This window comes from Hypanus sabinus, chromosome 7 (genome assembly GCF_030144855.1).
Source record: "Hypanus sabinus isolate sHypSab1 chromosome 7, sHypSab1.hap1, whole genome shotgun sequence".
NCBI classification, from domain to species: Eukaryota; Metazoa; Chordata; class Chondrichthyes; order Myliobatiformes; family Dasyatidae; genus Hypanus; species Hypanus sabinus.
Window position 1 is genome coordinate 57,722,355 of NC_082712.1, and position 11,685 is coordinate 57,734,039.

At 42.4% G+C, this 11,685-nt stretch overlaps 1 long non-coding RNA gene across 1 annotated transcript in view; it reads right to left on the reverse strand.

Annotated features, from left to right (window-relative positions):
* Positions 1 to 2,559: 2,559 nt before the first annotated feature.
* LOC132396792 (uncharacterized) overlaps positions 2,560 to 11,685 on the reverse strand; it is a 33,985-nt gene continuing 24,859 nt past the window's right edge. The window contains exon 4 of the long non-coding RNA XR_009513128.1: positions 2,560 to 6,789. This is a non-coding gene — a long non-coding RNA (uncharacterized LOC132396792). The remainder of the gene's footprint in view (positions 6,790 to 11,685) is intronic.

Consider the following 11,685-nt stretch of genomic DNA (forward strand, 5'->3'; position numbering starts at 1 on the left):
AACCTATTGGTGTTACCAGGTTTGGATATGGCCCAAGTGCAGAGTGAGAGACACTGAAGCAGGTTGAAAGTTCAAAGACTTTAATACCAACAGTGTTAAAGGGAAAATAAACAAAAAACGCTGGGACAAACAGAGCCGTTAACTAAAACTCTCAAAAGGAACACGAAGCCTACACTGCAGCTGAAAAGAAAAACATTAAACGAATACTGCTAGTCTTCAGAGTCAGTTGACTTGAAAGTCCAATATGTCAGGGAAGGCCGAATGCAAAACAGCAGCGAAGCGTTGCTATGCTCTGTCCATGTCTATGATGACAAGTATGGAGTTAAATACTATCATGATTAAATAATAATTACCTGACACGTGCAAATTCACAAGTGCAATTGCTGTATCTACTGCACTGCCGAATCCGTGGTTCTGACAGTCTCCCTGCCTTCCCACATTTCACAAGTGAAGCATCCCTGCTACTCTAAGTGGACAATAAGAAAGAAAGAATAAGTCTGCCTACAACCTACATCTCTCCTCACTGAAGCCTCAATAAACCAAAACCTCAACTCTCCAATCTAACTCTGGCTCACTTGCACGATAACCATTCTGCTTCAACCTAACTTCTTTTTATTGGATCTTGCCAAATGTCTAATTATGCACAATCCAATGTCTCCTCAGGAAGTGTGGTGTGCAAAATTTGCCAACTGCTCTTGCTTGTTTCTTTTAAGCTCTCTCTCCCTCTACGCAATCCAATGTCTCCTCAGGAACTGAGATTCACAAAATATGATGGCTGTTGCTGCTTGCTTCTTTTTTCTTTCAGTATTCAGGAGAAGAGACACTTTGGAGGATTTCTCAAGCAATGATTCGTGACCACCACCTTGATACAGATACGCTTGTCTCAATTCCACACCACACTAACCATTTTAGTCTCACAACCACAGCAGGCTGGCAAGAAGTCATAAAGGCCCCCGCCAGCTGAGAGACAACAGTCACCTGTTGGTAGAGAGCATAACTGCTGAAATTTTAAAATTTGGTAGAGAGGAACATCTGTGCATGCTCATCTCCTTTATTTTCTTCGTCTGGAAAGAGAACTTTGGCAGACCTCAGAAACACCACAATTGTGACCATCTTCAAGAAAAGATTCATGAAAGACATTAACTGCTGGAAGATTCCCTTTGCTGTTTGGCAAAGATAAAGTTAATACAATTATCTTCCTTAAAACCCTCCTCATGGTGGCCAAAGCTTTACTCCCTGAAACAGTATGGATTCTGTCCATCAAAAATACAGTGGACAAGATCTTCACTGTGTCAACTACAAGAAGAATGAAGGAGGTGGTATCAGCCTCTGTACACGACCTTTTCCATCCTTTTCAGCACTTTATACCACATGAATCAAAAAGGAACTTCAGATCATTCTTCCCAAATACGTCTCTCTGCAGAAATTTATCTCCATTCTTTGTCAGCTACATGATGAATCTATGACCTATTGCCAATATGCAGTGTGATGAAGCAAGGCCAAGTCATCACTCCAGTCTTCCTTAAGTCTTTCTCTTCACAGTATTATGCCTCTCACCCAGCAAGCTCTCACTGAGGTGGAACTAATCTACAGGATGAATGAAAGTCTGTTCACTTTCTGTGACATCTACTCCAGAATGAAAAATGTTTGAACTTCAATAGTCATACAGTATGTAGATAATTTTTGCTTCTATGATCATTAAGTAGTTCAAGAGAATGACAACTACAAAATTAAGTTCCTTTTCCAATCTGAGTCCTCTCCTCAAAGCCACTGCCTATAGTAATAAATGTTCTCCATGTTTCAGGAGCAACTCTCTATGAAGGCAGACATTGATGACGACATTCACTGCTCCCTGCAACCCAATGTGCAAGAACAGTCATTAATTGTTTGGGGAAAGGAGTGTTCAAAGAGCTAGGCATCAAAATCAGCACTGAGCTCATTGCCCTCCTATATGTTTCAGAAACTTGGCCTACCTACAACAAGCACCTCAAAGCACTGGAAAGGTACTATGAAAGCTGTCTCCACAAAATCCTTCTAATCCATTGACAGGATCAGTAGACCAATACCACCATGCTCTCTCCAGGTCAGTATGTTGAGTTCTGTTCATTTAGACTATGTAAGTATTTAGTACACACGCACACTCTCCCTGTTATGTGCGCATGTTGAGAGAGGGGTATTGTGGGATGTAAAGGTGGTGGTCCTCAAGTACTGAAGGGAGAAGTTGGAAACAAAGTTGCTTAAACAAAAGAATAATGTGTCCTTGTTGTTTTGGCGTTAACAGTGGTGGAAGAGGATGGTTTCCAGATATAGGATCCCACCAGCATTTGATGAGGCAAGCCATATGAAAACTGGAAAAATTGAATTGGAATATGGATTCATGCTTCTGAAGTACATGTTTGGCACAGCATTGTAGGCTAAAGGGCCTGTATTGTGTTGTAGGTTTTTCCATGTTTCTATGTAACGGAACTGGAGAAGACAAAGCAAGCTTTGGCTGTTTCATTGTCACTTTCAAGAAGAGCAAGAGAGACTGTGAAGTCTTTCGGTGAAAGACTTGAACAAAGATGACGGTATGAATAACACTAATAAATATGTACACTTGGCTCTGTTTTAGCAAAATTGAAAAGAAGAATTGGATTTATGAGGAATATTCAGACTTTGACAAAATTTATAGAGACAATTCTAAAAATATGGCTGATTATATTATTGATTTTGAAAAGTACAGTCGTATGTGTAAATACAAAATGTAATTTGCTGACACTGTATTAGCTTGAAAAGTGATGGAAACGGTGTGTCTAGATATAAAGGACAGACAGCTAGCATTAACTGCATGCACAGAACTTACATTTGCATCTATGAAACCAGCACTGAAGAGGATTTTTGGAGTAAAGCCCATTAAGACAACAGTCGGAATTAGTTTGAGTCAGGAAACAGCATACTTCACTGAGCAGAAACAAGCATAGATCCCAGAGTGACCAGACAAAAGTACCATTATCTGGCAACAAATTCAAAAAACAAGTTGATGCACCATCAATAACTCTCGGAGACGTGAGGCGAGATATAGGCTTATATTGGCTGGAAGAAAGAACAAGCAGCAATTGACCACCACACTACATCCTGGAGACTGAGGCCGGAGCTCAGGCCCCAATCGCCTTTATAGCGGGGTCCGTGGGAGGAGCCACAGGAGCAGTCAGCTGGGGGGGGGGGGGGTGTCCAGACAGGTATATGTAGTTCACCACACAAGTACAGTAGGAAATTGAAATGTGTTAAAGTATTTACCATTGGGCAAGAAACTGGCCACATGGAACCGAACAAGTTAGGCTAACTGAAGAAAACGAACAAATCTGAAGATGTAGAAGAGAACCATATCACATTGTTTGTGAAGGAATCACTTACTAATGCAGGGACATCTGAGGGAGAGATCTTGATGATAGAATCTCTAGGATCTGCTGTTGTTGGTACAGCATGCGCGCACACAAAGTGTGCAGAGAAACATGGCTTGAAAGCTATGTGAGTGAACTAGACCAGAATGAAATGCAGAAACTGGAGAACACAGATTCACTTAGTAGTAAAACATTCAAATTTGGAGATGGAAAGATTGTACATTCCACCAAAAGAGTGAAAATCCCTGCAAAAAATAGGGCAGACAAAATGTTACATTGAAATGGAGGTGGTACCAGTGAACTATCTTGAGTAAATCTATTACTCTTGAGTAACTCTTCCCTAAAGAAAGCAGGAGCAGTGCTGGATATGGAGAATGACCAAGCAATGATGTTTCAACAGCCAGCGTCTTAAGCTCACTAGCTCTGGGCATCATTGTGTGAACATTCCAGGTAAACACTACTTGAGAACCAGTGTGAGAATGAAGTACTAACTGTCACACAAACATGACCATAGATGAGAAATGTAAAGTGTTGCTCAATCTTCACAAGCAGTTTTGACATGCGTCAGTTGTTAGACTTCAGAAACTGCTCAGGAATTCAAAGTTACAGATTATTTTTCCATCCTAAAGCAGATAATTGACACCTGTGAGACGTGCCAAAAGTTTGGCAAACCAAAGCCCAAGCCTGTGGTTGGTCATCCACGAGCATCGAAATACAAGGAAACAGTAGCCATAGAGTTACATGAACTGGAGCAAGGAGTATGGTATCTCCACATCATTTATGAGTTCACACGTTTCAGTGCTGGTAGCATAGTAAATACAGAGACCCTCAGAGATGGTTAAAAAAAAACTTCATCCATTCCTGGATAAGTGTGCATGCCCCACTATGTAAAGTATTCATTTAAGGACCCTGGTCAGACCCCACTTGGAGTACTGTGCTCAGTTCTGGTCGCCTCATTACAGGAAGGATGTGGAAGCCACAGAAAGGGTGTAGAGGAGATTTACAAGGATGTTGCCTGGATTGTGGAGCATGCCTTATGAAAACAGATTGAGTGAACTCGGCCTTTTCTCCTTGGAGCGACAGAGGATGAGAGGTGACCTGATAGAGGTGTACAAGATGATGAGAGGCACTGATCATGTGAAAAATCAGAGGCTTTTTCCCAGGGCTGAAATGGTTCCACAAGAGGACATGGGTTTAAGGTGCTGGGGAGTAGGTACAGAGGAGATGTCAGGGGTAAGTTTTTTACTCAGAGAGTGGTGAGTGTTTGGAATGGGCTGCCAGCAATGGTGATGGAGGCTGATACAATAGGGTCTTTTCAGAGACTTTTGGATAGGTACGTGGAGCTTAGAAAAATAGAGGGCTATGGGGAAGTCTAGTAATTTCTAAGGTAGGGACATGTTCGGCACAACTTTGTGGGCCGGAGGGCCAGTATTGTGCTGAGGGTTTTCTATGTTTCTATGTTTTATTCAGTGATAATGGTGGTGATTTTATTAAAGATGAATTAAGAGATATGTCAGAGAACTTTAACATTGAAACAAAGACAACAGCAGCATATAGTCCTTGGAGTAATAGACTTCTGGAGCTCCCAGGTCCTCCACAAAAGTTCAAAGTAAAATTTATTATCCGAGTACATACATGTCACCACATAGTACTCAGAGATTCTTTTTCTGCGGGCATACTTAGCAAATCTATAGAACAGTAACTGTAAGCTGTAACCATCAGGAACTGTTAACTGTAAACAAACTGTGCAAATTCAGATATAACTAGCAATAAATAGCATGAAACAGCAATATGTCAGAGTCTTTAAATGAGTGTAGTTATCCCGTTTTGTTCTCGAGCCTGATGATTGAGGGGTAGTAACTGTTCTTGAACCATGTGGTGCGAGTCATGAGGCACTTGTACCTTCTACCCAACTCACAAAATCACAGTCATCTTCCAGCTGTTCACACAACGTACCGTATAACCATTACAGCACGGAAACAGGTCATCTCGGCCCTTCTAGTCCGTGCTGAACGCTTACTCTCACCTAGTCCCACTGGCCCGCACTCTGCCCATAACCCTCCATTCCTTTCCTGTCCATATACCTATCCAATTTTACTTTAAATGACAATACCGAACCTGCCTCTACCACTTCTACCGGAAGCTCGTTTCACACAGCTACCACTCTCTGAGTAAAGAAATTCCCCCTCGTGTTACCCTTAAACTTTTGCCCCCTAACTCTCAACTCATGTCCTCTTGTTTGAATCTCCCCTACTCTCAATGGAAAAAGCCTATCCACGTCAACTCTATCTATCCCCCTCATAATTTTAAATACCTCTATCAAGTCCCCCCTCAACCTTCTACTCGCCAAAGAATAAAGACCTAACATTCAACCTTTCCCTGTAACTTAGGTGCTGAAACCCAGGTAACGTTCTAGTAAACCTTCTCTGTACTCTCTCTATTTTGTTGACATCTTTCCTATAATTCGGTGACTAGAACTGTACACAATACTGCAAATTCGGCCTTACCAATGCCTTTTACAATTTTAACATTACATCCCAACTCCTATACTCAATGCTCTGATTTATAAAGGCCAACATACCAAAAGCTTTCTTCACCACCCTATCCACATGAGATTCCACCTTCAGGGAACTATGCACCATTATTCCTGGATCACTCTGTTCTCTGGTCCATTGTCACTGACTAAGTGTTCTTGAACACCAATCCTTGAGAAAAGGCTTCTCAGCACATTAACAGTGTGCAAGGCTATAGTGGAGGTTATTGCGGACACATCTGCCCACTTTGTAGCTGCATCCACTACTATCATTAAATTTGTGCCCATGAATGATTTGACAAAATCTACATGAACCCTCTGCCAGCGTAATGCAGGCTATTCCCAAGGATGCAGAGGTGCTGCTTCGCATGGGTAAGCTGCTTGAACTGCTGATCTATCCCAGGCCACCAGACAATGCTTCAAGGCAATGCGTTCTTTTTGACCATGTCTAGATGACCAACATGAAACTCTCCCAATACTCAACCTCTCAGTTTGAATGGTACAACAACTCTCAATCTCCACAAAAGGGTCAGATCATTCTGGCACTGTTAAAGATTGAGGAACTGGAGTTTCTGCTGCAGATTCCAGCCACCTTGGGTGGACATGTAGACCTGAGACAGTGTGGAGTCTTTTCTGGTTTCCCTTTGGATCATTAGCACTGCGGCAAGGAGACTTTTGATTTGCATTAGGAAAAATACGTCAAAAAAGTGACCTCCTTTGTAAAGTTTTCAGGCATTCCTTTTCCAACGGTAAACTGAACAATCCATCAGCAGTTCCATGGTTAGTCATCCTCTAAAATTTGATCTTCTAATTGTGTCCTCCAAGAAACAAAGCCCAAACCTGCAGTCATGCTGCAGCTGTTAGTGGAGCACTCTTCTGTGGATTGAAAATGGATACAAGTGGTTGATGATCAATAATGAGGAGAAACTCTCTCTCACACAAGTACTGGTTGAAAGGTTTTACACCCCAAACCAGACTCTCTGACAATGTGTGCATACTTTTTCTCTGCAGTGTAAGGGAACATGATACAAATGCTACGGGGCATTCACTCACATCAGTCATAACATGTGACATGACTGCACCGGTACCATAAGTCGAGGCATCACAAGCAATGTGTGAGTATGATGTCTGATGCCACCATTTACTTTACTTTGGAAGATTACACACTGCTTTGTCCATTACAATTTCTTCCTGTTCTGCAGTAAGGAGTTCAAGGGGTGATGTACAGCAGCCAGATTTGGCAGAAACCTGATAGAATCATTGACAAATCCTAAAACTATGACATGCCCTTTGGCCTCAGGACATCCACCATAGCTTGAATTCTCTCAGCACACTTGCATAATCCTTGTGCCTCAACAAGTGATGCTTGGCTTAAAGAATTCACATTTGCTGCATTGTGCTCTGAACCAATAAGCTTCTAACCTTTTTAACATCATCTTGAGATTTTGGAGATGTTCCTTGTCATCCTTACTGGTAAAATGAAGTCCATCAGATAGGGACAGAATTAGGCCATTTGGCTCATCGAGTCTGCTCTGCCATTCAATCATGGCTGATCCATTTTTCCCCTCCTCAGCCCCACACCCCGGCCTTCTCCCCATAAACTTTGATGCCATGTCCAATCAAAATCCTATGAAGCTCTGCCAACGACCTGGCCTCAACAGCTACCTGTGGTAATAAATTCCACAAGTTTACCATCATTTGGCTCAAGAAATTTCTCTGCATGTCTGTTTTAAATGTATGCCCCTCTATACTGAGGCTGTGCAATCTTGTCCTAGACTCCCCCACCATGGGAAACATCCTTTCCACTTCTACTCTGCCTAGGCCTTTCAACATTCAATGAGATATCCCCTTATCCTTCTAAATTCCGGTGAGAATAGATCCAGAGCCATCAAATGTTTCTCAAATGTTAATCCTTTCATTCCCAGAATCATCCTTGTGAACCTCCTCTGAAACCCTATCCAATGCCAGCACATCTTTTCATAGACAAGGAGCCCAAAACTGTTGATGCTACTCAAGGTGAGGCTTCACCTGTGCCTTGTGAAGCCTTAACAGCACATCCCTGCTCTTGTGTTCTGGACCACCTGAAATGAATGTTAACATTGCATTTGCATTCCTCACCACCGACTCTACCTGCAAGTTAACCTTCAGGGTGTTCTGCACAAGGACTCCCAAGTCTCTTTGCAATCTCAGATTTTTGCACATAGTTTGCAAATTTATTTCTACTACCAATGTGCACGACCATGCATTTTCCAACATTGTACTTCATTTTCCACACTCTTGCCCATTCTCCTAATCTGTCCAAGACCTTCTGCAGCCTTCCTATTTCCTCACAACTACCTGCTCCTGCATCAATCTTCGTATTATTTGCAAACTTACCAACAAAGCCATCTATTCAATCATCCAAATCATCGACATACAGCATAAAAAGAAGCAGTCCCAACACCGACCCCTGTGGAACACCACTAGTCACTGGCAGCCAACTAGACAAGGATTCTTTTATTCCCACTCGCTGCCTCTTACTGATCAGCCAATGTTCTAACCATGCCAGTAACTTTCCTATAATACTATGGGCCCTTAACTTGGTAAGCAGCCTTGAGTGTGGCACCTTGTCAAAGGCCTTCTGAAAGGCCAAATATATAACATCCGCTAAATGCCCTTTATCTATCCTATGTGTACTCTCCTCAAAGAACTCCAACAAGTTTATCAGGCAAGATTTTCCCTTAAGGGAACAATGCTGACTTTGTCCTATCTTGTCCTGTGCCATCAAGTACTCCATAACATCATCCTGAATAACTGACTCCAACATCTTCCCAACCACTGAGGTCAGGATAATTGGCCTGTAATTTCCTTTCGGCTGACTTCCTCCTTTCATTTGTAATTTTCCAGTTCTCTGGCAGTGTGTCAATGATCTTTGAAAGATAATTACTAATGTCTCCACGATCTCTACCTTTCAGAACCCTAGGGTGTAGTTCTTCTATGTAAGGGTACATAACTCCGGGTGACTTATATACCCTTCAGTCTTTCAGCTTTTTGAGCACTTTCTCCCTTATAATAGTAACTGCACTCACCTCTCTTTCCTCACACCCATCAACATCTGGCACACTGTTAGTACTTTCCACAGTGAAGACTGATGCAAAATACTCATTTAGTTCATCTGCCATCTCCTTGATCCCTGTTATTGTTTCTCCATCCTCATTTTCTAGTGGTTCTATATCCACTCTCATCTCTCTTTTATTTTTATATACTTGAAAAAGCTTTGACTATCCACTTTGAATTTGCTTGCTAGCTTGCTTTCATGTTTCATCTTTTCCCTCCTAATGATTCTTTCAGTTGCTCTCTGTAGGGTTTTAAAAGCTTCCCAATCCTCTGTCTTCCCACTAATTTTTACTTTGTTGTATGCCCTCTCTTTTGTTTTGACTTCCCTTGTCAGCCACAGTTGTACTATCTTGCCTTTTGAGTATTTGTTTTTGGAATACATCTATCCTGCACCTTCCTCATTTTTCCTAGAAAATCATGCCATTGCTGCTCTGGTGTCATCCCTGCCAGCAGCTCCTTCCAATTTACTCTGGCCAACTCCTCTGTCATAGCACTGTAATTTCCCTTAATGTCATCCAGATAACATGGAGATCCTGGGCAGCCTTGCAGAACTTGGTCTGTAGCTTTCTGTCTGAGTGCAAGTCCAAAAATAACCTATTATAGCAATTATGTCCTTTGTAAGTGTTTATAGTGAGAAACACTTTGGACTCTTCTTCCATCTGTTCATAGGTGTCAGCCAAGTCCACTTTGCTGAAGTGTTTCCTCCAGAAAAGTCTGCAAAGATATCCTCTATCCCGGGCTAAGGATATTGATCTACTGTCAGTACTGGTATAATGGTGACCTTAAAATCATCACAGATCCTGACAGATCCCTTCTTCTTGGATACTGGAACCACATGGGCTCCACTCAACCTTGGACAAAATTGAAACAACACACACAAAATGACGGAGGAACTCAGCAGGCCAGGCAGCATCTATGGAAAAGACGTTTTGGGCCAAGAACCTTCATCAGGAGGGGAAAAAAGATGAGAAGTTAGAGGTAGAAGGTGGCAAGAGGGGAGGAAGAAGTACAAGGCAGTAGTTGATAGATGAAACCAGGAGAGGGAGAGTGGTAAAGAGCTGAGAAGTTGAAAGGTGAAAGAGATAAAGGGCTGGAGAAGGAGGAACCTGATAGGAGAGGACAGAAGACCATAGAAGAAAGGGAGGTGATGGGCAGATAGTGAGAGAGGGAAAAAGAAATAGAAAATGGTGAAGGACAGGAGAGGGGCAATTACAGGAACTTTGAGAAATCAGTGTTTATGCTATCAGATTTGAGGCAACCCAGATGGAAATAAGGTGTTGCCTCATCACAACAATAGAGGAGGCTGTGGACTGATGTGTCGGAATGGGAATGAGAAGTGAAATTGAAGTGGGTGGTCACTGGGAGAATCCGCTCTTTCTGGTGGATGGAGCGTAGGTGCTCAGTGAAACAGTCTCCCAGTCTACATCAGGTCTCACCCACATACAGGAGGCCACACCAGGAACACTGTATACAGTAGATGACCCCAACAGACTCAGAGGTGGAGTGTCATCTCGCCTGGAAAGACTGTCTGCAACCTGGATGATAGTGAGGAAGGTGGTGTAGTGGGCAGATATGGCAACTCCCTTGTCCATCTATCCCTTCCCACTGATCGCCCTCATGGCACTTACTCTTGCAAGGAGTCCCTACACCTCCTCCCTCACTACCATTCAGGGCCTCAAACTTCTGGTAATTGCCCACTCCACACCTTCATCTTTCCCATGTCCCTCTCTTTACCTGCATACCACCTCCCTCTGGTGTTCCTCCCTCCCCCATCCCTTTTTTCCATGGTCTTCTACCCTCGCCTCTCAGATTCCCCCTTCTCCAGCCTTTTATCTCTTTTATCAATCAATTTCCCAGCTCTTTACTTCACCCCTCCTCTTCTCCCAGTTTCACATATCACCTTGTGCTTCTTCCTCCCCTCCCCCCACCTTTTTGCTCTGACTTCTCATCTTTGTGTCTGGTCCTGATGAAGGGTTTCAGCCTGAAATGTGACTGCTCATTCTTTTCCAGAGATGCTGCCTGACCTGTTGAGTTCCTCCAGCATTTTGTGTGTGTTGCTTGGATGGGCCTTACAAAACTTGGCTGTGGTTTTCTCATTTAACACTATTTGACTTTTGATATGTTTGAGTTTTCCAATGCCATCCTTGAACACTGCTGTGGCATCATCCAGTAACTTTCTTAATTTGCTCTTAGTTAACTCTATTGCAGGGATGTGACATGCAAATGGTGAATAGATCTCCAATCAAGTTGTAGTTGTTTCAGCCAGTCATGTCCCCACAATGCTGGCCCTCTTGTGTTTACCACATACAAGCCCAATGTGGCTTGTTGGTTGTTGCATTTTATGGTTCCAAATATCATCCCCACAGGAGTTACATTTTCTCCATTATAAGTTCTTGTCTGGATATCTGCAGTCTTCACTTCAGTATCTTTGAAAATGTTTTGGAAACTCATTTTGTGGAATGACTGAAATAACTGAGCCAGTGTCCGATTCCATTTTAATTAATTTGCCGTTCATTTCTGGTGTAAACCATATTGCTCATCTATTGTTAGGTTTCACATTGTACATCTCAAGGCTACACAATCCTTTGTCACTCTCTTCATTATCAGATTTTACATCAGCAGCATGTACAGAAGATTAGTGCACTTCTTGAAACTATAACATGATTTTTTAATCTT